The sequence below is a fragment of the Lissotriton helveticus genome, chromosome 3_1, assembly GCF_964261635.1.
Source record: "Lissotriton helveticus chromosome 3_1, aLisHel1.1, whole genome shotgun sequence".
Taxonomy (NCBI): Eukaryota; Metazoa; Chordata; class Amphibia; order Caudata; family Salamandridae; genus Lissotriton; species Lissotriton helveticus.
Genome location: NC_136061.1, coordinates 168,668,606 through 168,694,894, shown reverse-complemented (window position 1 = coordinate 168,694,894; position 26,289 = coordinate 168,668,606). Strand labels below are relative to the sequence as shown.

The 26,289-nt window shown below is 46.5% G+C and overlaps 1 protein-coding gene across 7 annotated transcripts in view; it reads right to left on the bottom strand.

Annotated features, from left to right (window-relative positions):
• Positions 1–26,289, bottom strand: part of TSPOAP1 (TSPO associated protein 1) — a 3,238,928-nt gene that overhangs the window by 1,718,198 nt on the left and 1,494,441 nt on the right. The gene's annotated exons all lie outside the window — the stretch shown is intronic.

Genomic DNA, 26,289 nt, shown 5'->3' with positions numbered 1-26,289 from the left:
TGAAGCGAGCTACATTTAACTGTTTCATGAATTCAAGAAAAATAGGAATTTAGGCTACTAATATTTATTTGATTTGTAAAATTACACTTTTTTTTAACATATTTTATTATTTTTAAAACAAGATATAACACAGTTATGACATATCAGTGTCATAGTAAGTGCCAAAGTATATACAGTGTGCCAAGATAACAATATTACACTGCTAGACATATTTTGATCAGCTATTGATATTATTAGTTCCGTGCACCGAGTAAATATACTAAACAAAGCACCATTCCCTCCCACCTCCCGGATTTTATTAACTAGAAAGACCCACCCACCCCCAGACTCATTGCAGTTAAATATAAATATCCACCAAAACTCAAAACAGAACAAACCTTAAGGTCAAGTTTGGTATTCATGCAAAGTATTTACGTATGGGGTCTGTCGTTCAGTCATTATGATTTCGCATTTATTATTATTTAGAATGGGCACCCTATGTTATTCAGTGCAGCGAAGGTTCAGCAGACACAAATTGTTCCACCATCATTTCCCATTCCATGGCTATCAGATCTTTCCTAAGGCCTCTGTTTTCCTCTCTACATGACGTCATACTTTCGACCCGCCCCCAACGCACCACTTCATTATATCATATTAGTACTGATGGAGGCTGCAGTGATTTCCATCTCATTGTGATGGATCGTTTTGCCAAAATAAGAATTAAGTTGGCAAACCTGTATTGCGTTCTCTGTGATTTGCGTTTTTTACCAAACCCCAATATACCAAATTCAACTTCATTTTTTCCTATTCCTGGTGTTACCTCCTTAAGGAGCAAAAAGGTATGGAGAAGTCGCACAGCTATTTTTTGGAAAACAAAAGTTAGTAACTTCGAAATCCACAGTTTTAAAGTTCGTGAGGTTTGCTGTCAGGGAGGCGTCTCTTGCCAAAGACGTCCAGTAAATTATGAAATCGTGCTGCCAATAGAAATTAGAAGCATCCCCTGGCGCGCCACTCTCAAATAAATTCAAATTGAATTAAAGAAAAGTTAATTCAATCGCTTGAAGTAGTCTCAAGTTTATATACAGAAGTTCATTTTTGGAAGTATTTCTCCTTCAATTGTGCAGTTCATTAGATAACAATCCATGATCAAGAAACAACACATTTATAAGTCCGATGCATTTCGGGCTTAATGCCCTTCCTCTGGGACAACAACTAGAAGCAAGACAAAAAAAATTCTATTCAAATCACTGTAGATATAGCATCATATTCAAAACACATTAATTGCATTTCATGTGTATCACTAAAAAATATCGTGCACGTAAACATAGTACTCTCCCATTGTGTGTGTGCATGCAAAAACTTTAACAGAATATTGGTAGACTCACGTGTTGTTCGTATTCTAACTCACTCGAAGTCAATGAATCATGCTGGAGTTTAAACAGGAAAATGCGTAAGTATCAAGTATAGACCGAACGTCTATACCAAAGTTCTGGAAACATTGTTTCAATTTAACTTACTTGTGGTACGCGTTAGCGTCTCCTGTGTGTATCGAATGGTTTCCCAAACGCGTCTGGCGCGAAGCAGTTTAAAAGGGCTGGGCCATTCATATCGAGTATAAGAAATCTGTGAGATTCCTGTTTGGAGTGAGATGTAACGTGATTGGGCGAAGTTCCGACCACATGATCGGAAGTCGACCAATGGGTGATCAACTTCATAAAACAACCAAATTTATCTTATCTATTGCAAGAGTGAAAATAACAATGCATATTGTAATGAGAATGAACACATGATTTGCAAAAAATATACAAATATACAAAAATATGAAGTAGGATGTGCAGATCGGTCCCTCTTCGAATCCAATTAGCCAAAGAGTTCAAAAAGTTACTGAAAATTCTTGAATCAGTCTCACAAATAGCATGCAAATTCTATACGCTCATTAAGACCGTTCGGCTTGCTGGAGTTAAGTAAATAAATCCAATGGTTCTCTCTTTGGAGAAGAAAACGGTTATTGTCTCTGACCTCTATTTTGTCAGTGGTTTCAAGAACCACATACTGGAGTTGAGAAATGTTGTGGTTAGCTTCAGTAAAATGACTCGCTACTGTTGATTTTAAGTTCTTTGTTCTTATGTTTGATTTATGCTCGTTGAGTCTTATTTTTATTTTGCGTTCGGTCTTGCCGACGTATACCTTGCCACAAGGGCATTTCAGCATGTAAATCAAGTTCGATGTGTCACAGGTCGCATTGACTCTCAATTTGATTTTATGACCCTTCATTGGATGTACAATTTGATTACCTCTCATAATGTTATTACAGTTGCCACATTGTAGGCATGGACGAGTACCACGATATAATTTGGAATCTGTGGTAGTAGATTTCAACATTTCTCCAAAATATCTGTTTCTGGTGAAAGAAAAGATCGGTGGATTGTCAAAAGTCTGTTTAAAATCAGGTTCTGCTTTGAGAATATTCCAGTGATGATTGATAATCTTCTTGAGGTTGAAACTCGCGGTGGAGTATTTAGACACAACTGTCATTCTGTCTAACTGGGGTTTATGTTTTGTTGTCAAGAGATCCGTTCTGCATAAGTTTTCTGTTTTCTGTTCAGCTTCATTGATTATGGACTTTGGATATCCTCTAGCGTGGAATCTTTCACCCATCTCTCTGATGGTACTCTTTGCTTTTTCTGGATTTGACGTGATCCGTTTTGCCCGCATCATTTGTGATAGTGGTAGGTGTATTTTAAGAGATTCCTGGTGGAAACTGTGGTAATGCAGGGTGTTGTTCCTGTCAGTTTCTTTGCGAAACATCTCAGTTTCAATTCTGCCTTCGATTAGATTCACACGTACGTCTAAAAAGGTAATAGACTCTGTGGAGATTTCCCACGTAAATTGTATACGTTCTTCTTTCTGGTTTAGTTCGATCAGAGCCTGTTGTAACAAGTCAGTTGTGTTCTTCCATAAGATGAAAACGTCATCAATATAACGTACAAGGGGGGCGCAAAGCAATTACCTGCTGCAGCATACGGCCGGGCTTGGCTCCGCTGAGCGTTGTTGGCCGGGCTTGGCTCCGCCATTCCTGTTTTCCTTGCTGTGGGTGCTCCCGGCTGGGCTTGGCTCCGCCGGGGGACTAGTGGAACTTCAACCCCCAGCAACCCCATCGCGGCAAGGACGCCGCCGCCCTCGCAATCCAGGAAGCGCCGGAAGGCGCATAAAGGAGAGCATGCCTCTGAGTCTTGCGAGGGGGCGCAAAGCAATTACCTGCTGCAGCATACGGCCGGGCTTGGCTCCGCTGAGCGTTGTTGGCCCGGCTTGGCTCCGCCATTCCTGTTTTCCTTGCTGTGGATGCTCCCGGCCGGGCTTGGCTCCGCCGGGGGACTAGTGGAACTTCAACCCCCAGCAGCCCCATTGCGGCAAGGACGCCGCCGCCCTCGCAATCCAGGAAGCGCCGGAAGGCACATAAAGCAGAGCACGCCTCTGAGTCTTGCGGGGGGCGCAAAGCAATTACCTGCTGCAGCATACGGCCGGGCTGGGCTCCGCTGAGCGTTGTTGGCCGGGCTTGGCTCCGCCATTCCTGTTTTCCTTGCTGTGGGTGCTCCCGGCCGGGCTTGGCTCCTCCGGGGGACTAGTGGAACTTCAACCGTCCGCAGCCCCATCGCGGCAAGGACGCCGCCGCCCTCGCAATCCAGGAAGCGCCGGAAGGCGCATAAAGGAGAGCACGCCTCTGAGTCTTGCGGGGGGCGCAAAGCAATTACCTGCTGCAGCATACGGCCGGGCTTGGCTCCGCTGAGCGTTGTTGGCCGGGCTTGGCTCCGCCATTCCTGTTTTCCTTGCTGTGGGTGCTCCCGGCCGGGCTTGGCTCCGCCGGGGGACTAGTGGAACTTCAACCCCCAGCAGCCCCATCGCGGCAAGGACGCCGCCGCCCTCGCAATCCAGGAAGCGCCGGAAGGCGCATAAAGGAGAACACGCCTCCTCGTCCCGCGGGACGCGCGCGGACGCGCACGGGCTAAGCCCGGCCAAAGGGCGGGCCCTCTGTGGCCCTCAGAGGCCTGAGGAGACTGGACTGGGCCAGGACCCTACATTGCCCCTTCTGGACCTTTAACGTGCCTGGAGCGTGTAAGACATTTTATTAAATTCTATTCTGTTATTTTTGATTGTTACAATAGTGAGTGTTTAGACTGAGGGGTACCTGTTTGGAAGTTTTAACATCATCTGTGCTCATTATGTCAAAACCTAAAACTGATAAAGTGCTGGTGGGTCCTGCTACTTTGGACAACTTCCTGGTTAGGAAAGTAAATCAGATTAATAATGACAGACGTGTATCTCTGGGGAAAGGCACCGTGGTAGGGGAAACATTATCAGAAAATTCCACTATTAGTCTGACACAAGACTGTGCAATTAACACGTGTGATGTCATCTCTACTGATCCTCCGGCGCCCATTCTTGTGAATGTGGTGGTTCATCCTGACCCACAGGTGCTGTCAAATTCTGATATTGGTGTGCTGAAGGAGACCTACCCGGAAACCAGGGCCATGAGAACTTGTAGAACACTGTCTCAAAGGGTGAATGGGAAACAAGATAAGTCTAAAAAAAAGGATGGTAAGGCAATTATCAGCTCTGCTATACCAACCCCTTTTGTATTCACGGGCACTAATAACGATGGTAATGGTAATGGTGCAAATATAACTCCTGATTTCCTAGCTTCACTTATAAAAAACGTAGAAGTTTCTTTAACAGCAAAAAAATGGAGGAGCTTAATAAACCATTAACCAATAAGATAGATAACCTAGCCAAGGAAGTGACAAGGCTGGGTGATCTGTTATCGTTACAGAAAAATGTCACATCTAGTTGAAATGTACACTCTGGGGGGAAAGGGAGAGAAATTGCTGAAGTCAATGATATACGAAATAAGGGGAGGGGGAATGTTGTTGTTGCAGTGGCCTCAGGGCCTGAAACTTCTATTCGACCGGATATCCCTGTGGCAGCTGCTCCGCTGCAACAACCATCTACAAAGCAACAAAGCAGTAGAGCTCCCAGACCCCCGAGGTACAACCGCTATCTTAATTTACCACCAGATTGTGCTCCGTTTGTGGCAGTACTGACTAATGTGCCCCCTTGCGGCACCCATCCCGCATCTCCTTTTGACGAATCTCAAACCTCTTTGAAAAACAAAACAGTGTCATGGCTCAATAAAAACTGTGGTTTCCCCGTCTCATATTCTGACCAAATTATGACAGTAAGGCGTGTAAACTGGGTAGGGCCGTCTAATAAGACTGGGTCAGGGGACTGTATAGTTGTAAATTTCAAACACCCCCAGCATGTGGCAACTATTCTTTTGAGAGCTTCTGCATTGGTATATAATATGAATAGTATCTGTGTGCGCCCCCTGGGTTACTTTTATGCGCATTTGTGCAAACCTCTACCACAACAGAGTTTAACTAGGCGGGGGCTTGAACCTTATACTCCTGTGCAAGAGTCTCAATTTCTTTATAATGTCACTAATTCCTGTGGGTCAGGTGGACCCACTGGAACTTATAACAGGAGTCCCAGTGCCGGTCACTATCAATATGGGTCGAACTTAAACACACAGAACAGGTATGAAGTGTTATCCGGTCTTGAGCAGTGTGATTGACTGGGGGCACCTGCGGCTCAGGAGACCAGGTGAATCTATAAATTCTGTTAACCCGGTGGGCAAAATGTCAGGATATCTTGCTGTCTCATGGAATATTGCTGGTCTTGCGGCCAAAATGTCTGATGTAAATTGGGTTACTTACATCAAGCAATTCTCTATTATCTGTTTGCAAAAGACTTGGGAGCTGGGCTGTAACCTCTTCTTAGAAGGGTATAAGGCCTTCTTTGTGCCAGCCTTGCCATCATTGCGGGGAAGGCCCAAGGGGGGTCTTGTAATCTTTGTCTCCATATTAATACCATGTGAAGTACAAAGAATTGAAGCACAACACACAGGGGTTATGGGCTTAATTCTATCTGGAGGTAATGTCCTTGTGGGCCTGGTGAATTTTTATAATGCTGCTTTTGATAGTGCGGGTAGGAATCACATTCATGTACTTAATTCTTTTGTCTCTAATTTTATGAAAAAAGTGAGCCATAACCTCATGATTATGGGGGATTTTAATTTGCATCCTTGTATAGATCCATTGCACAAGTGCTTATCAGAAATGACCTGTGCTCGTGCAGATTGTCTTCATATGGAGCACACTAAGGAGGGGGAAATGTGCAATGACCTACTGAATGACTTTGACCTCTCTTTGGCTATGTCATTAAAGGACCCGTCATATCGCTTTGATACCCCTACCTTTAAGGGGCATGGAAGGGGTACCTTTATAGACCATATACTTGTCTCGAGGACGATGCAAACTTTTTTAGATTCCTTTTGCATCCTTCCTAGCGAATTCAGTGACCATAACCCTGTAACAATCTGTCTGAATTGTCCCTGGGTAAAAAAAGGCAATAAGAGTATTGATCATGGTAGACTGGGCACAACAGATGGGAGGAGGCGGTTAAAATGGTCCATGGTCTCTGCGGATATCCTTTATAAAAACATCTCTGAAGGGTGTGCAGAGGACATTAATGTTTGCATTAACGGGGGGGGTGAACCTAGGCTGGTCCTAGAGGCTTATCATAATATTTCGGAGAAGGTGTCAGCGTTTCTATCGGTCCCTAATAAAACCCAGGCTAATGTAGGCCCGAGATGGTTTAGCCATGACTGTACTGTAGCTGCTCGCAAACTGAGGCTTGCATTGTCAGCTTCCCCGAGGAATCGGGAGGTTGTAAAACTCTGTAGAAAGGAATATAAGGCTATTACTATCGCCCGTAAGGAGCTACTGAGGAAAGAGGCCTGGGAGGAACTGCTTGACCCCTCTACCCTTAATAGCAGCACCAAATTCTGGGCTCTGGTTAAAAAACCTTTTTTGACCGAGGACCCTGGAGATGGAATTGTCTGCTGTATAACCAAAGAGGAATGGGAAGGTCATTTTAAAAGTCTGTACTATTCTGAAATTCCTGGATCCATGGCTGTTGCCCCCTATGACAGGGACAACCCCATTATTTTTGACAAAAGTGAGGTCTTGGCTGCCATAATCGGCCTCACTGCTAATAAAGCGCCAGGTCCTGACGGAATACCACCGGATCTTTACAAATCTGATCCAGTTTTTTAGGCGCCCATTCTGGTTGCTGTATTTAATGCTGCGGCCACAGTGGGTTGTCCGGAAACGTGGGGACTATCAACTATAGTCCCTGTCTTTAAGAAGGGAGATAGGGGAAGTGCACTTTGTTATCGACCAATATCCCTAATTGATTCAATGGTTAAGATTATGGGGAGAGTTATACTTCAACGCTTAACAAGCTGGTCGAATGAAAATAACATCATGTCGATTTCTCAATATGGCTTTTGTGAGGGGCGCTCCACCATAACTCAGTGTCTCAACCTGTTTCTTATTCTGAATAAATATACTGTTGTACAGAAAGGAGCAATTCACCTTGCCTTCATGGATCTGTCCTCAGCCTTCGACTGTGTTAACAGGGGGAGGCTGTGGCAGACCATGAAGGATAAGGGAATTGATGGGGGGATCGTGGAGTTCCTAGCGGATCTGCATAATGACACAAGAGCCAATGTGAGGTTCTCATCGACTGGGGAAACTACGGGTTGTTTTACTATTAATAAAGGTGTACGTCAGGGGTGCATCCTGGCCCCTTTTCTTTTTAATTTTTATATAAATTATTTAGAGGCAGAACTACAAGAGGTAAAATCAGATTGTCCTAGAGCTGGTGCAAGGGGTATTCCTTTGCTTTTATATGCCGACGATGCGGTTTTAATTTCACGAACAGAATTAGGTCTCCAGGCACTTTTGAATGCTTTTAATAAATTTATGTCTGATAGGGACCTTATGGTCAACAATTCTAAATCTTTTATAATGCATGTTGGCCGTCAACCTAAAAAGAAGTTCAATTTTAAATTGAATGATGTTCTGATCCCCATCACCCAGACGTTCTCATACTTGGGTGTTTTATTCGATACGAAGCTTTGTTGGGCCCCACATTTGGCCAAGAAGAAGGGGGAAATGACTAGGGTAAATGCCTCCATCTTCAACTTTGCCTCTAAATTGGGGAAAAAGCCAAATGTGGCTATGATGAAATTATACAACGCTAAATCCATAGCCACTGCAGTATACGAAAGCGAGATATGGGGCTACACAAGTGGCTAACAACTACAAATAGTTGAAAATAATTTTTTAAAGCAAAGCGCCTGTTGTGTGTCCCTGGTAGTACACCGAATTTAGCTGTTCATGAAGAACTTGGTTGTCTGCATCTATCCGACATTGTTGGATTGAAACCACTGTTGTGCTTTGTAAAATTATGGTTAAGTGATGAAATTCCTTTAACCCACCAGATAGTGGAAGATCTTGTAACACTCGATCATGCAATGTGTGTACCCTGGCTTAAATATTTGAAGTCCCAATTTTTGAAGCTTGGCCGCCTGAACTTGTTCGATAACCCGAGGGATATAGTTAAGGGTGATGTTGTAGCAATCAAGAGAGCCTTTTTCTTGAATTGTAATGCTCTAAGAGATGAAGTTGAGCTCTCGAAACCTAATGTTAGAAAGTATATCATGTTGAGAACTTGTGATTCTATGGAAATGTATCTAACATGCTCCTTCACCTCCCATGAGAAATTTTTGCTGACTCGATTCAGGTTTAACATCTTTCATCATCTTTTAATTAGACCTAAGTCGGACATTTTTAAGAAACCTGCAGCTCCCTGTGGCTGCGACGGGAAGTCTCCACAGGATATGCTGCATTTTATATTTTTATGTACATTTTATGAATATCCCCGTAGGCGGTATCTGGTTACTCTTTTAAAGAAATTAAATTTTTATCAAATAAGACCCACCCTTATGTACCTACAGCTGCTGCACTCTGACAGTGTCCTCCAGGTGTTAGAATTTCTAAAATTAACCATGAGACTAAAAAAATGTTTGGATGAGTAATTGTGTATTAACTGCAGCACAAAGCATTATTGCACTTTTTCCTGTATGTGGACTCTACTTGCACTTTTTCTTGTACTGATTTTGTCTACGCACTCTTTTAAGAAATATTTGTGTTGTATGTAATCTAGATTGACTTTGGGATTATTGTGATGTTTTTAATGTGAATTGTTTAATGTGTGTACTTGTATGGATTGCAATATATCCGAAATAAAGTCAATTTGATGGTTGATGATGAACGTACAAACATCTTTAAGTTTTGTGTCCATCGTGGGACACTTAAGATGTGTTGCGTTTCGTATGATCTCATGAATAGGTTCGCGTATACCGGCGCTGCGCTATTGCCCATGCTTGTCCCTATCAATTGTTGATACCACGTGTTATCATACTTGAAGTAGCTATGGTATAGCGTAAAGATAATCAGTTCCATAAGGAAGGCTTGTAGTTTTGAATCATAATCGGTGGTGAGTATGGCTTCTTCCATGGCTTCTATTCCCAACCCATGTGGGATCGAAGTATATAACGACTTCACGTCTGCTGTGCAGAGTGTGAGTTCTTCTTGATCATTCAATTCCAGAGCATTCAACTTTGATAAAAAGTCTGTAGTGTCACAAATGTATGTGACCATGTTTTGTACCGTGGGTTGCATTAACCGATCGATAACCTGACCAATTGGTTCGTGTAAGCTGTTTCTTGTTGATACAATTGGACGTAATGGAGGATCAAGCAAATTCTTGTGGACTTTTGGCATCATGTAGAATGAAGGACTCTTTGGGTTTGTGGATTTCAAAAATGTACTCGTTCTTTCATTAATTGTGCCATCACTTTTAGCTTTGTTGATGAGATCTGTAAGTATCATTAAGTATTCGTTGGTGGGATTGCACTCGAGGAGTGCATAAGTATTCTTGTCGTTAATGTGATCTAGTACTTTTTGTTTGTACATTGTAGAGTTCATGATAACCAATCCACCCCCTTTGTCAGCTTTGGTACAAACAATCTCTTTGTTAGTTGATAATCTTTTCAGGATTCCCAGATCCTTCATGGTGACATTACTTTGACGTTTTTTTTGGCAGTTGATTTTTAACAGGTCCTGCCTGACCAATGTTTCGAAAAGATCAAGTGTCTTGTGACTTGTGGGTGCAATAAAAGTACTTCTTGGTTTCAAACCTCTAAGTTGGTATGGTTCTTGTGTCATGGGATTGATAGATATGTTGTAAAAGAAATGTCGTAGTCTGTGGTGCATGATGGGAACAGAGTTCCCCTGGAGGCCTTAAAGGCAAAGTGTTCAGATTCTCTGAGGCCTTAAAGGCGAGGTGTCAGTCTGATTTTCTGCGCAGGGATAGTTTTTCTGTATGCAGCCTTCTTAGGCTAATTGCCTTTTATTACAGATTCTTTGATGAAAATAATAGGTTTTTTGCTGATTATGGAATGCTTTTTAGGTTCAGGCCTGTTTATTGCATTGTTTATATAGTTTATTTTCATACTGCAGAAAGTATGTAATGATGGCTTTATTAGCCTATGTGTTATGTTGGGCTGCATATTATTGGTTGATACATATATATGTGTATAATTTGTTTAGTACTATGTACTATTGTTATATATTTACACACATATATATATATATATATATATATATATTTATTTTATTATGTGGTCCGGGTTCCCGCTCATGGGCGGAGATTATTCAGTGTTTATGACTATTAATGAGTATCCCCTGGAAGAGAAAGCCCCCGATCTGCTCCCCCGTTCAGAAAGCCTACTAGACACTAGGGGTTATTTTTTTAATTTTATTTTTATAATAGACGGGTGGTGCCACCAATCAATGTGCAAGCCAATGCCCCCACCCCCAATACAACAGGGGCAGTCTTTCTGCCCCCTGGGAGGTAGTTGGGGGTTATAACCCCTGATCTGCCCACCCGTATGGGGGCACTTAGCCCACTAGACACCATATATTTTCTTTCTATCCTAAAGAGGGGTGGGGGCAGCCAGGAATGGAGACAGTAATGTCCCCACCCCCAAAATAAAAGGGACAGTCTCTCTGCCCCCTGGGGGCAGATGTGGGGTTATTTCCCCAAAACTGTCCGGGGCGGTGGGAGGTGGGAAGGTTGCAGAAAGCCAACTAGACAGCAGGGATTTAATTTTTATTATAAAAAAAGGATGGGGCTGCCCACAATGGGCAAGGCCATGCCCCATCCACAATTATAAAAATAGAAGCTTTCCTGCCCCCCCCCTCCCCGGGAGGGCATATGGGGCAGGAGCCTGTCTATTTTACATGTTACCCATGCAGTTATCACACTGTTATACGCCGTCCAAAAGAACTGACCTAACTGTCATCTGTGGTGCATGATGGGAGCCTGGAGGCTCACAGAGGTCTTAAAGGCACGGCGCCAGATTTTTCTGTTGTTACAATGCAGCCTATGTAGGCTAAATCAGCCTCTATGATCCTGCCTGTTTTTACCTTTGAAAATAAAGGTTGTGTGTTTCAAAGAAAACCAGGGCAGTGTTTTCTTCTTTGCATTATCATATAATGTAATTTATATGTCTTTATTTAGCAAATGTAAAGATTTTACAGGCAATAATGGCAGTTTTTGAGCCTAGTATGGTGTATATTGGGCTGCATATGTATATGTATATGCATATTATCTATATATATATGGTTATTTTATGTGTATTTATATGTATTTATATATATATATATATATATGTAGATATCACCAGACACCCTCCAAACGAAAGGACAGAGGCCACCACGGGGATCAATCACGAAGGCATCTTTATTTCAGAATTGACAGCATGACGGGCGTATGCATTTCGGCTGCGTGTAGCCTCCTCAGCGCCCAGCGTGGTAAATGATGAAAAGTCAAAGTGCCACTGATTGACCTGAATGTTCAGCTGTTGAAATGTTCGCAGAAACGCTCCGCCCTCCTTAGTGGCCACTGAGCAGCGTCCCTGTCCTGAGATGCACTGCATGTCCCAGCATCCAACAGTTTACCGGGAATGGGCGGCCAAATGGATTCGTATTCTGCGAACGTAGCTATTGACCCCATCTCCTCTTTTTGCCGCGTGTCCAGAAACAATAGCCTTCTCCAGTCCCCAACTGCACAACCTTGGCACGCAGGACGCATCTCCACGGGGGTGAGTTCGCAATGCGTCTCTCCCAAGGCAGAGTTAATAACTCTGACACCGCTCTGTTATGTCCTGTTTGCCGAAGGTGGGTCTGATCGATTTCAATAACTTGAAAGAAGAAGAGGCTTGTCGCCGAGGCAACAAGCAAATGCCAGTATACGATCAGTCCAAAGCTTGCGTGCAGGAGCCTCTGTAACATGCCGCTGGCAGGCATGATTAATATCACCAGACACCCTCCAAACGAAAGGACAGAGGCCACCACGGGGATCAATCACGAAGGCATCTTTATTTCAGAATTGACAGCATGACGGGCGTATGCATTTCGGCTGCGTGTAGCCTCCTCAGCGCCCAGCGTGGTAAATGATGAAAAGTCAAAGTGCCACTGATTGACCTGAATGTTCAGCTGTTGAAATGTTCGCAGAAACGCTCCGCCCTCCTTAGTGGCCACTGAGCAGCGTCCCTGTCCTGAGATGCACTGCATGTCCCAGCATCCAACAGTTTACCGGGAATGGGCGGCCAAATGGATTCGTATTCTGCGAACGTAGCTATTGACCCCATCTCCTCTTTTTGCCGCGTGTCCAGAAACAATAGCCTTCTCCAGTCCCCAACTGCACAACCTTGGCACGCAGGATGTAGATATATGCATATTATTGGCTATTGCTCCGGGGTCCTGCACGTGGGCGGGACTATTCAGTGCTTATAACTATTGATGAGTATCCCCTGGAAGAGAAATACCCACTACACAGACAGACTGGAGACAATTGGCAGCCTTCTTCATCGCACAGGAAGGGCCTGCCACAAAAAGTGAGAGCACTGCCAGAAAAAATTACCTAACAAATGTGAGAAAGACAGGTTATCAGGGACCATCTCACAGGGAAAGCCAGGACGGGTTCCCCAGCGGTCCACGGCGCGGAGATACCCCATGTGGGGTGATTCATGCGCTTTGCAAGACATCATTACATTACATTACATCTTGATAAAGAGGTGTTGAAGACGACAAGTGACGTGAAAAATAATTGAATTTAAAGTCAGAAACCTCAAGAACTTGGGAGAAATTCTCCCATAACTGTTCTAGGATCTGCCAAGACAAGCCTGAAAAAAGTACAGGGGCTGTGAGGTATATTGCAAGCACAGGGCATACTGATAGAGGGAAGCTGCTGAGCCCTTAAAGGATCAGTGTCCTCTTTCAAAAACCATTGCACTTTAACCCAGCAGGCATACTCTAAATTTCTCTTTTTCTGTTTTTAAAGAGCTATACATATTTTTCTCTACTGAAAGAGTTCTGCATATTGTTTAGTCTGAACTTAATATTTTTCAGCGAGATGCTGCAATGTAGACTTTTAAGTTGTTCCATACCTCCTTTCCTACTACTAGGCCTTTGCCCTCTGTGTTAAGCCTTTTCTTTGACCTTTTGGGGTAGTTTGCACTTAAGCACCCGTATCATTTTGTCCACATAAGGTATCCACGTCAAATTTGCATCCTTTCCTTCCAATATCCTGAGGATTCAAAAGGTACCCAGGGTTTCTAGATTCCCCTAGAGGGACCCGAAACATTGGCCAAAATACAGCAAAATCTTGTTTTTTGGGGGGAAAACGGGAAAAAAGTGCTGCAGAGGAAAGCATCTGTTTTTTCCCTGCAAATGGTATCAACGAAGGGTTTGCTGTGCTAAAATTACTATCTTCCCACCTTTCAGGAACAGTCAGACTTTTGGCAAAAAAACTAACTTTTCTACACAGTTTAGGCACTTTACTGGGACATAGCCTATTTTTCCTATTTTTTGTGCTTTCAACCTCCTTCCAGTTAGTTGTAAAAATGGGTGTGAAACCAATACTGGATCTCGGAAAGCTATACATTTGTGAAAAGTAGACACAATTCTGAATACAGCACGAGGTAATTTGGGTAGATCCTTCAAGGTTTTCCTATACAAGTAATAGTTGAAATAAAGAAATATTGAAATTGAGTTGATAAAAATAGTACCTCACTTTTGTGGGTAGGCCTAGTGCCCCCAACAGGAAATGGCCCAAAATGTACTGTGGAGACATCAAAATTATCAATCACCAGTAAATGGCCACGTCTCCAGGGATTTCCCGCTTGGCCGCGGGACGCGGCAGGGCTGCCCATTGTCCCCCTTGCTGTTCACGCTGATCCTTGAGCCACTAGCAATCTGGATTCTGTGGGAACCTTCCATCAAAGGTATCAGGTGGTCGCCGGCCTGGGAAGATAGGATATCTCTCTATGCGGATGATGTCCTTCTTTACCTCACCTCCCCCAAAAAGTCAATCCTGGAAATTCTGAATGTTTGTGAAAAGTTTGGGAGGGTTTCGGGATATAGAATTAATTGGACCAAATCAGTCCTGTACGTCCTCGCCGGCAGCCCGCCTTCCCTCCCAGCGGACTGACCGCTGCGTTATACGGACACTCCTTTTAAATATTTGGGAATCCAGGTGTCTTCCAACCCAGACGAATTCCACGCCCTGAACTTGAGACCCCCACTGGAAAGGTTTACGCGGGATGTCAGGGTGTGGCGTTCCCTCCCCCTCACCCTCCTTGGCAAGGCCGCACTGTTTAAAATGATGGCATTGCCTCGTTTTCTCTACCTACTCGAGAACACTCCGTTCCCGGTCCCCTCTTCCTACTTCAGAGCCATCGCAGCTGCGGTTTCTACTTTGTTATGGGACGGGAAACCGGCACGAATTGCACAATGCAAACTAGTACGTGATTGGTATGATGGGGGCATATCACTCCCTGATATCGAATTATATTACTGGGCTGCCCACCTCAAGCAAATTAATTTCTGGTTACACGCCCCGCAGACCGAGCCTGCCTTATGGCGGACAGGCAGAATACCGAGTCCAGGGGACTACTAAGAACCCTTTATAGTCGCCACGTTCCGTCCGACCTCGTCGGTCCGACCCGTCACACGGTCCAACTCTGGTATAGGGCGCATAGACGCCTTCAGTGCGCAGACACTATCACACAAATGACACCCCTCTGGGACTCACACAGACTAGGCTTCATGGGCAATAGCAAGGGATTCGGGCATGGGACGCCATAGGCATTTCGGTGGTGGGAGATCTCTGGAGGAAAAACAACATAGTAGACTTCACTTATCTACAAGCCAAACACGAAATGGCCCAGTCTGAGTATTATAGATATATGCAGATCCGTCACTCACTTCTGTCGGTCATCCCGGTCGGTACACAACTGCCAGAGTCCACTCCGTTGGAAGATAGGCTACTAACAGACCATATGTCCCACAAAGCGACGTCCTACACATATAGGAAGCTGGTCAACAACCTACCTGACATGTTATCTAAACTGCGCCTGTCTTGGGTGGGAGAAATTGGCGACCTTGATGACTCGGAATGGCAGGAGGCACTCTCGTCACCACGAGAATCTGCGATCCCATCCCGACTTAAGCTAGTTCAGTTTAAAATACTGCATCGCACGTACTACACCAGAACGGTCCTTTACAAAATGGGGAGGGCCTCCCACGAATACTGCCTCCGTGGATGTGGGGAGAGAGGGACATTTTTTCACGCCATTTGGGACTGTAGCCGGGTGGCCACGTACTGGGCAGGGGTGATGCGAACCATTTCTCAATCCACAACCATTTCGTTAACGCCCGACCCGCGTCGCTGCCTGTTAAACATCTGGGGTGCGGAGGATTTGACTCACCGTGAACAAGATTGGGCCATACTAGGGATGTTGGTGGCAAAGCGGAATATTGCCAAGCTATGGGGATCCACCGCACTGCCTACTTTGCGATACTGGTGTAAGGACATGGATGAAGCGATGGTGGCTGAAAAAGCAGTGTTTGTCCACCGGGGATGCCCCGAAAAATGGGGGCAAATCTGGGGGGCCTGGAACCAATTTAGGGGAGACATATGTGAGCCACCACGAGTTGAACCGGATGAGTGTCTTTCGGATTCACAGGTATGATCTACGGTTTGCATAAGCTAGCATGGAACTCCTTTTGCCTTGATAGACCCCGCACGACTGCTTAGCGGGCTTCTCACTGTGGGATTTGTTTTTTGGTCACAACATCACTGTTACTACAGCTGCAGTCCTGACATATATTTTGTCGCCTTCGAGGGACTGAACGTGATTGCCGTGGGTTTAATTTTCTGTGCGGTTTGTTATTTGTTTTAAAAAAGAGAAAAATCTTAGACCTAAGTCATGTCGTATGTTTACTTTCTTACCATCATGCATCACGATATTTCCGTCCGCCGCCGGACCCCCTGGGTTGTCGGCTTTAAGTATATTCCGAATTGCTTGTTTTATCGCTGCGGCCAGCCCTGGGGGTTGTAGGCCCTACATTGTGTATCTCTGTGCATGTACAATAAAGGTCTTCAAAAAAAAAAAATATTATCAATCACAAACAAACTGGTTTTGCAAGGGATTAACCTGTGTTTTTTATCACTGGCTGGGCAGTCATCTAGAGAATTCTACCATACCCACACATTTCTGGAAACAAGATAGACGGGGAAGTCCAGGGAGGTGTGGCTTGCATGATTCCCCCCTATGTTTTCTTACCCTGAATTCTCTGCATACCTCACATTTTGCTAAATAAAATCACATTTTCCTCCCATTTCTGTGTGGGAAAGTTGTGGGATCAAAGGGCCTACACAAATTTCGTACCACCCAGCGTTCCCCCAGGTCTCACGATACAAATGGTACCTCACTTGTGTGAGTGGGCCAAGTGCCTGTGACCGGGAAGGGCCCAAAATGTATTGTGGAGATATCAAAATCATCTATCACAAAACAACCTGGTTTTGCAAAGGGGGAAACCTGCGCTTTTGGTCCCAGGCTCAGCAGTCATCTAGGGAAACCTACTAAACCCGGCTATTTCTGAAAACTAGACACCCGTGGGAGTCCAGGGATATGTTGCTTGTGTGGATCCCCAAACGTTTCTTACCCAGAATCCCCTGCAAACTTGGGGCGAACAAAAGCACTAGCCTAATGGGCCGCTTCCCCCCGGACTCCGGTGTCTAGTGGTGGATCCCTGCTTGGGGATCGCCCTCCTGCGGCGATTCCCACGCAAGTATCCACTAGGGAAGGTTACCATTGGAATAGGGAGATTCTCTTATTTCCAATGATACCTCTCCCATGTGTTTCAGTGCTCAGGAGGCTGGGATAGCCCCTCGAGCAATGATGCAGTGAAAATGATTGGCTCATTTTACTTTCAAAGCAGTGACGTCGGCACGCCATGCGTGTGATCGTTATTACATTGAAAGAAAAGAAAGAAACCTCTGGAGGTTGGAAAAGCTCTTACCCAGCTCCTGAGGCACAAAAATACAAAAGGAAATCCCTTTTCAACAACAGAGGGATTTTCTGGTTGTGTGCAGAGGCCAGAACGGTTCCGTCCTCAGCACCCGCCACCGTGGCTGAGAGAGGAAAAGACAGTATAAGCTTTACTGATTAACTCTCTGACGGTGACATATGAATGACTTCTGTTGAAATGGTTACCTCTAATGAAGATTTTATTCTATGGTACAATGAAAAACTAAGTGTTCCGGGTTCCTGCATGTTGGACTTCAGTGAGGATTCCCACGATGCAGAACTTCCTTGTTCTCTATACACCTTTTGCTCTTAGTGACATATTCCCACAAGGAATTCCAATCTGCTTGAGAAAGTAGATAGCACCATATAGAAAGACAATTTCCACTGGTACATATGCAGACGTTGGGGATTGGATTTTGTCAATATCAATATTGCATACAAGTGGGAAACTATACACTTAGATCCCAACCTTCAGGCCAGAAACATAGGTACAATTGGTAACAGTAGATGATTTAATGCAGGGGTCTCCAAACCGGTCCTAGAGGGCCGGATCCATGCCAGATTTTGTGCATATCCCCATTTAGATACATGTTGGAGAACACTGATTTAATGTAAGACTTGCTTCAATGCCTTAGTTGCACATAGTGAATTCTCTCTCCCTATCCCTGTTAAGGATATGAATTGCCAAACCGACCTCACAAGTCTGTCTTGTAATAAGCCTTTAATTCAGGAAGTGAAAAACATAGTGGAACGCCAGCCTATGGAACAGGCAAAGAGGCAGTCAAGGTTGCTTCCTTTCCCATAGATAAGTTGACGCAAATTTTTGAAATATATCACACCAATGAGGCAGCACATTCGTCTTGACTGAATCAATCTTGGCCAACACGAGGACAGAACTACCTTTAATGGAGCCCACTTACTTCTTGCCTGCTAAATACTAACGGGAACTTTGCTTACCTGCCTCCACCGGGAGCTCTGCCAGTGACCTAAGAGACGCAGTGGGACCACCATTGCCTGCCACTGCCTGCCCTAGCCCTGAAACTACATTTCCCGGCATTCCGTGCAGGGCGCACGTCGCGCACCGCACCGTCAAGCTCCAGGAAGCGCTCAAACGGGGGCCAGGGCTCCCACGGGGCGGGATCCCACTTACTTCTTGCCCGCTGTATACTAAAGGGAACTTTGCTTACCTGCTTCCACCGGGAGGTCGGCCAGTGACCGGAGAGACACCGTGGAACCACCATTGCCTGCCACTGCCTGCCCGAGCCCCGCCCAAGCCCTGAAACTACATTTCCCGGCATTGGGGACTGTATCATCATTAATTTTGACAATCCCCATATTGCAGGCTGTATTTTTTCAAGGGACTATAGTCTTTCTCCATTCTGTAATTATAATATATTAGCCTTAGGCTTTTTTTATAGGCCGCTTAGCGGCAGGGATATGGCTACAGTTGTCCATGGGGAATACCGTTTGGGGGATGCTCGAACAAGATCAATACCTATTCATCATCCTATTCCCATGGTGCAACCCCCGCCAACTATGGATAGGCATTTTGGTATCGATCATAGTTTGGCTTTAAACAACAGATTTGATACCCTGACTGGTATGGAGGAATGCGGCTGACTGCGGGGCCCTGTACTCGCGGGGTCAGAGCAGGCTGCATTACCCCAGGATTTTAGAGTTGTAGCTGCTGGGCCCCCAAGGTGGAGTTCTAATAACTTTTTATCTTGGAATATAGCGGTTTTTGCAGCCAAGTTACAGGATCCTAGATGGATAGCCTACGTCAAGCAATTCTTGGTAATTAGCTTACAGGAAACGTGGTCGGTAGAATGTGACCTTTTCCTGGAAGGCTACACAGCTTTTTTTGTCTCAGGTGGACCCTCTTTGAGGGGGGAGACCAAAGGGTGGTTTGGTTACCTACATATCTGTGGCCATTGCCTGCAAAGTGCAGGTAATGCCTACTACACACCCAGGAATCCTAGCCTTAACTGTACGAAAGGGGTTTATCAGCTGGGGACTTGTTAACTTTTATAACTCTATTTCTTCCTCGACTGAGCCCAGCAATGTAACTGGCGAGTGAAACCATGAATCAATCTCTGATCCAAAGCTTACACAGCCTTGTGGTTGCCGGTGATTTTAATATACATCCCTGTGGTGAGCCGTTAATGTCCTGTATCTCTGAGTTGGGCTGTCCTCCTATGCATGGTTTCCATTTTGAACATACTGTTGAAGGGGAGCTGTTAAATGCTTTGACTAATGAATTAGATTTGGTGGTCACGATGGTTATAACGGACTCGTGCACCAATTTCATCGTGCCCACGTTTAAGGGACATGGGAATGGATCATTTATTGATTTTGTTTTAATTTCATCTTCTTTACAATCTTTAGTAAGCACCTTTAAAATTACAGAGAGCGAATTTAGTGATCACAATCCTTTAACGCTCCATTTGACAGGTCCACTGGCAGATAAAATAGGGGTTGCACCAAAGCTGGGCCTACTGCGACCAACTGATGGAATGCGCAGATTAAAATGGCCGCAAGCAACCCCAGAAATATTCTTTGATAAGATTGAAATAGCATGTGTCGACAAATGATCTGTCTGCACAATGGAACGGTCCTCGCCAGAAGAGTTTTTAGGAGCCTTTAAGACTATCACAGAAAAGGTGGCGGGCTGCTATCTGCTCAAGCAAAAGGTCAAACCTTGGCTGGTCCTAGATGGTTCGACTCCCATTGCTCATAAGCAGCCAAGAGGCTGAGGGAAGCTTTGTCTATCAAACCTAGAATACAAGCCGATGTCTCCGCCTGTCGCAGGGAATATAAGATAGCCCTTGCCACACAAAAGAGAGCATTGAAGGATGAAGCATGGAGAGGGTTACTGAATCCCGGCACTCTTAGAAACAGCTCGAAGTTTTGGAGTGTGGTAAATAAACCACTGTTTGACCAGGAAGGGTGGGGGCTCGATTGTCATATAACTGAGGAGGAGTGGGAATCACATTTTTAATCTATGTTTGACTGTCCGCCTGAGCAAAATCAAAGGACGCCCCACGGTACTCAGGGGGCAGTATTAAGATTTGAGATGGGTGAGATCTTGGAAGGTATAATAGGCTTAACTGCCGGAAAAGCACCCGGCCCTGACGGGATCCCCCCAGATCATTTTCAGTCAGACCCCTCCTTTTGTGCACCGATATTGGAGTCCGTATTTAATGCGGCGGCACAGTACGCCTGTACTCAGTCTTGGGCAACCTCTACCATAGTTTCTGTTTTCAAAAAAAGGTGATAGATGCAGCCCCCATTGCTACAGACCCATCTCGATTATAGATTCAGTGGTAAAAGTGGTGGGTAGGGTCCTCCTTTAGAGATTAATATCCTGGGCAGAGGATAACATGATTCTGTCGGAAGTTCAGTATGGATTTCGCCAGTGACGGTCGACTGTTGCCCAGTGTCTTAACTTATTTCTAATACTGAGAAAATACACCGTCGCTCGCCCTGGGACCATTCACCTTGCCTTCATGGACTTGTCATCGGCTTTTGATTGCGTCAATATGAATAAGCTCTGGCAGTCCATGAGGGCAATGGGAGTGGAGAACAGTGTTGTAAATTTTTTAGAGGATTTACATAAGTCTACTAAAGCCAATGTTAGGTTTTCACAGGATTTGCGAATTACGAGGTATTTTAATATTAAGAAGAGAGTTCAGCAAGGCTGCATTTTGCCTCCTTTTTTATTTAATTTCTATATTAATGAATTGGACAGTGTTTTAAGGGCAAAAGGGGCGGACTGTCCTAGGGTAGGACTTCGAGGGATCCCCGTCCTGTTATATGCGGACGATGCCGTCCTCATATCCAAGACTGAAAGGGGATTACAATCACTCTTAGCCGCCTTCTCTGGATTTATGTTAGATAGGGATTTGGCAATTAACACCACCAAATCATACATCATGCAAGTGGGGCACCTCGCAAAGAAGAATTTCCGATTTAGAGTGGGAGATTCAAAGATTCCCCGTACAAATATGTTTTCATACTTAGGGGTCCTCTTTGACGATAAGCTCAATTGGGGTCCGCTATTATTGAAAAAAAAGGGGACGCTGCCAGGGTGAATGCAGCAATCTTTAACTTTGCTTCCAAATTAGGGAAGAAACCCACTGGAGCTATGCTGCAAGTGTATCAGGCTAAAAGCCTGGCCAGAGCTTCTTAGGGCAGTGAAATATGAGGATATAATACGAGAGAATCCCTCCAAATAGTGGAAAATGAGTTTCTGAAACACCTATTATGTGTTCCACATGGTACATCCAATTTAGCGGTCCTTGAGGAGCTGGGGGTTCCGTATGTAAATGATGTACTTTTCTTGCGACCACTGACTTGTTGGTTAAAGTGTTGGTTGAACCCAAAGACCTCCCTCTGACCCACGTGATTATAAAAGACTGTATGTCCCTTGATAACTTGGCTCGCATTCCGTGGCTGAAGTATGTTAAGAACATTTTTGGCAGGTTAGGGCGGGGGGATCTATTTACTAACCCCGAATGCATCACAAAGAGAGACGTGGAGTAAATTAAAACTGCCTTTCTGTTAGAAAGGAATCTGGATATAGAAGCCAAGGAGGAACAGAAACCAAGTGTGCGGACGTAAATAATGCTTAAAACAACCCGAAGAGGGGGGCATGTTCAAGATGGCGGACGAGTAGGAAGTATTTGCTCCCCGCTCCTACCCACAGCCGGAGCCTTACCTGCATAGCTTTGTCCAGCGCTTCCGTACCGGCAGATCCCGACTTGGGTGCTGTCCATGATACTTGCCTGCACCTACGAGATACCGGGTGGAAAGCGGGGGCTGGTTTCGGGCTCCCGACCCCGGCGGAGATTGCGCTGAGTGCGCCTGAGGAGACTTAACGGCGTCGGCCGTTGCGAAGGGCGGGAGCGGAGGTTACCGTTGGAGGTCCCAGCTGCCCTGGTGGGTCCCGGCGGCGGTCGCGGTGCAGGCTCTGTACCGCAGCCGAACTTTTAGTGCATCCACGAGCCACCCGGCTCCCGCTAGCGGCAGCATCAAGATGGCGGTGTCCACCTACGATTGAGGACCCGCGGGGCTGAGTGCGCCTGGAGAAGGACTGACAGCGGCCGTCATGACAAGCAGGAGTAGAGCTTGCCGCTGTGGACATCAGTTGCCTTAGTGAGTCCCGGCGGTGGGTGCGGAGCCGGCGCTGTCCTGCGACCAGGCCCTTAGAAACCCTCGAGCTGCATAGCACATGCTTCTGGCACCATCAAGATGGCGGCATGGGCCTGCTTCTGAGGTGCCGTGTCGGTGATTGATTGGAGTGTACGACTCCTTGTGGGGATGCAGATTGGGCCTTGCTGTTCATGTCGTGCCTCCTTCTAGGCTGTGGGTGTTGAGGCTTGCACCCCCGTGGTGAGGATTGTGGCTGCTTTGGGGGTGCGGCAGGACTCGAGCGCACTGATAGCTGTGCTTGTTTGGCCTGCAGCAGTTGGGAGCAGCTTGTGCGGGCCTGGAGTGGTCTTGAGAGGTGAGCGGGGCCTGGCGGCGACTAGCTTTGCACGGCGTCTTCTGGAGGGCTTCTCTGCGCCACTGTGTGTGTCCCTGCAGCTTCTACCAGCAACTAGTGTACCACAGCGAGGGTGATTGGGACCAGCCTACATCCTTCTGGCCAGCAGCGAGACACAGGCAACCTCATTGCGGGGCCCGCTTGACTTGACTGGCCTACGGCCGTTGGGGGTAGCGAGGGCAGGCCTCGAGTGACCTCATGAAGGTGAGCGGGGCCTGCCGGCGCCAAAACTCCGGATACGCCTGGTCGGGGACATCTGCGCAGTACCCCTCGCTTTCCACTTAGGGCCTGCCTACCTACCAACCCAGCAGCTATTACCAACGGCCAGCAACACTGCGACTGGGGCAGTTGGACCCACCCTGCGTGCCCCCCTCTGCTCTACTGGACATTGAGGCTGAGGCGCAGATAGATAAGGTGAAGCTGCCATCTTGAAATCCTTTGTGAGAGACCGGGTCCGATCTCAGAGATCTTGGCGACTGACCGGGGTCTCAGCTCATCCCTGGCCTACAGACTTAACTCAAGCTGAGTGATCGTGTCGCACCTGGTTACTATGTGAGATGTCACTATTGTGGGAGCTTTTCCTGTGTTGCCAGAGGCCAGCAGCTAAAGCGAAGGGACGAGATCGGTCTTTGGAACGTGGTTGGGGGCAGGGGTGCTTTCTCCTCGGCCTTGGATTAGGAACACCATCAGGGAGTGCTGGGTGCTGTGTGTTGTGTGTTGGCGCTGCTAGCGCTCCCTTATCTCCAGCCGGCTACGCGGCCTTTCTACATGGCGGCTTCCAGTGGCCAAAAAGACAGGTCTGTCAAAGACTTATTTCTCAAATCCGGCCCTGGGGGAGCAGACACTATGTCACGGGCGAGTGGGGCCGCGGACCGGCAGGACCTGGCGGAGGCCGATGGACCTGTCACATGTACTGTCCTGGAATCGCTCTTTGCGGACCTGACCAGGGAGTTTCATGCTATGAAAAAGGGTCTTACGGCCGAAATCCGAGAGATACGCAAAGATATTGACTCTGTGGGAGGACGTGTAGATGACTTGGAGAACCAGACGGCGGTCAGGGATGAAGAGGTGTCTCAGCTTCAACAGGAGGTGCTCCGCCTACGTGAACAACACTTAGATCTTCAATCCCACACAGAGGACCTGGAGAACCGCTCTTGTCGAAATAACATCCGGATACAAGCGGTTCCGCAGGGATTGGAGGCTCCGGATATAGAGGTCTTTGTCGTAGACCTGTTCCGTCACGTTTTAGGAGGTCCCCCTGACCAGGAGATCCGGGTGGATCGCACACACCGTGTGGGCCTCAGGAGATCAGCGACGGCTCCACCGCCTGACATTTTGACATGTGTTCATGATTTCAAACTTAAGGAGCGCATTCTGCGCGAGGCTCGGTCTAAGCATCCTATAGAATTCCGCTCATGCAAACCGCTCCTCTTCCAAGATTTAGCTGCCTCCACTCTTCAGAAACGGCGCAATTTCCGGCCTATCACCACATTTCTTCGCTCTAAGGAAGTTGCATACTCCTGGGGGCACCCATTCAGGCTCATTTTCAAATGGAAAGGTAAACTTCGCCAAGTCTGCTCTGTGGAAGAAGCCTCCTCTCTCTTGCGCATCCCGGGGGTGGACCACGGCAATCCTGAGAAGCACGTCAGCCCCGCTCGACGAGAGGACAGCGACCGATGGCGGAGAGTGGGGGGCTCACTGCCGGTCTCTCGCCCGGACACAGAAGCTATGGCCAAGGAGCGCTCAGCAGTTCTCCGATCCTTATCAGAGGACTCCACCCTCACCTCTGCTGACTAACATGGGCACTTTCTTTTTTGAATGTCATCCATCTTTGCTTCTCTCTTCCAGCTTCCAGGTTGGACCACTCCAGCTGACTGGGCCGGGTCTGGGTAGGGGGGTGGGTGGCGGGGACTCCTGCTATCCATCCCACATCTCACCACAGGCAGTTTTGCCTGGGACATTTGTGAACTATACTCATGACAGTTATTCTTGTTTTGTTAGTTCGGGGTATTTCTTTCACGTTGTTTCCTTTTTTTATGGGGTTATCTCCTCCTTCTCCGATGTTAGGGTAGGCTCACCTCCTAGGCCCCTTTGTTCGCCCTAGGTTCTTCAACGAGTGCTGTTAGCTGCTGCAAATTTAGATTCCCGCCCGCATGGTCACAGATATCCACATTGTGTCTTTAAACGTGAAAGGCCTTAACAACCCCACCAAACGAAGAGCACTGCTGTCTTACTTAGAGCGATCTGACACCCATATATGTTTAATTCAAGAGACACACCTCCGCATGGCTGATACATATCGACTTCGATCAATGGCATTTCCGATTCAACTGTTCTCATCCGCCACTTCTAAGACAGCAGGGGTTGCCCTCTTGATTTCCTCCCGGTTCCCGGGACGTGTGGGTGGCAAACAGGTTGAAATTCAGGGGAGGTTTCTGGCCTACACCTTTATTTTAGACACACACACGTTTGTACTGGCCTCAGTTTACGTTCCCAATAGTGGCCAGGAGGGATTCCTTAAGACGGTCATTCAGGACATCACAGGTTTGCCAGATCGGACACTCTTGTTGGGAAGGGACTTTAACATGGTCTTAGATGGGGACATGGACCGATCAGGGCAACGATGGGGTCAGACGGGAACTTTGTCCAATGCTGGGAAGCGCCTCTTGACCGATGCAAGGCTCACTGACATCTGGAGACATAGACACCCTAAACACTAAGGCTTACACATTTCACTCACATCCTCATAAAACTTACAATCGAATTGATTACATCTTTACTCCTGACCTGCTAACACAGCGCCCCAGTGTAGTTGAGATTCTCCCCTGCCCATTGTCTGACCACTCTGCGCTGCGACTCTCTCTGACCTTTCCCCCAAGGCGCATTACTCGCCGCTTTTGGCATCTACGGGAGACCATGCTCCAGCGTCCTTCGGTAGTGCGACAGGTGGAGGGAAACGTAGCGGACTACCTAGCTTTAAATGACAAGTCAGACGTTTCTATGACAACCCTTTGGCAAGCGATGAAGGCGGTTCTTAGGGGGGTTTTCATTGGCATCGCATCAGCTGACAATAAAGACAGAAGGGAGAAGCGTGCGCACCTGATGGCCAAGGTCGTTGAGCTGGAACGTATTCACCAGCGAACAGGAGGGCCGAGGGTCTGGAGACAGTTGAAGACCGCTCGAGCTGGGTTAGATGTTGATCGGGCGGAGTATGCAGCTTTACGTCTTAAACATGCCTTCTATGTAGGGGGTGATCAATGCGGGCGCCTGCTCCCAAACCACCTCCGTGCCCAACGACAAGCGCAAAATGACATTGATACAGGACTCTGGGGGGCAGGAAAGTAGCGAAGACACGACG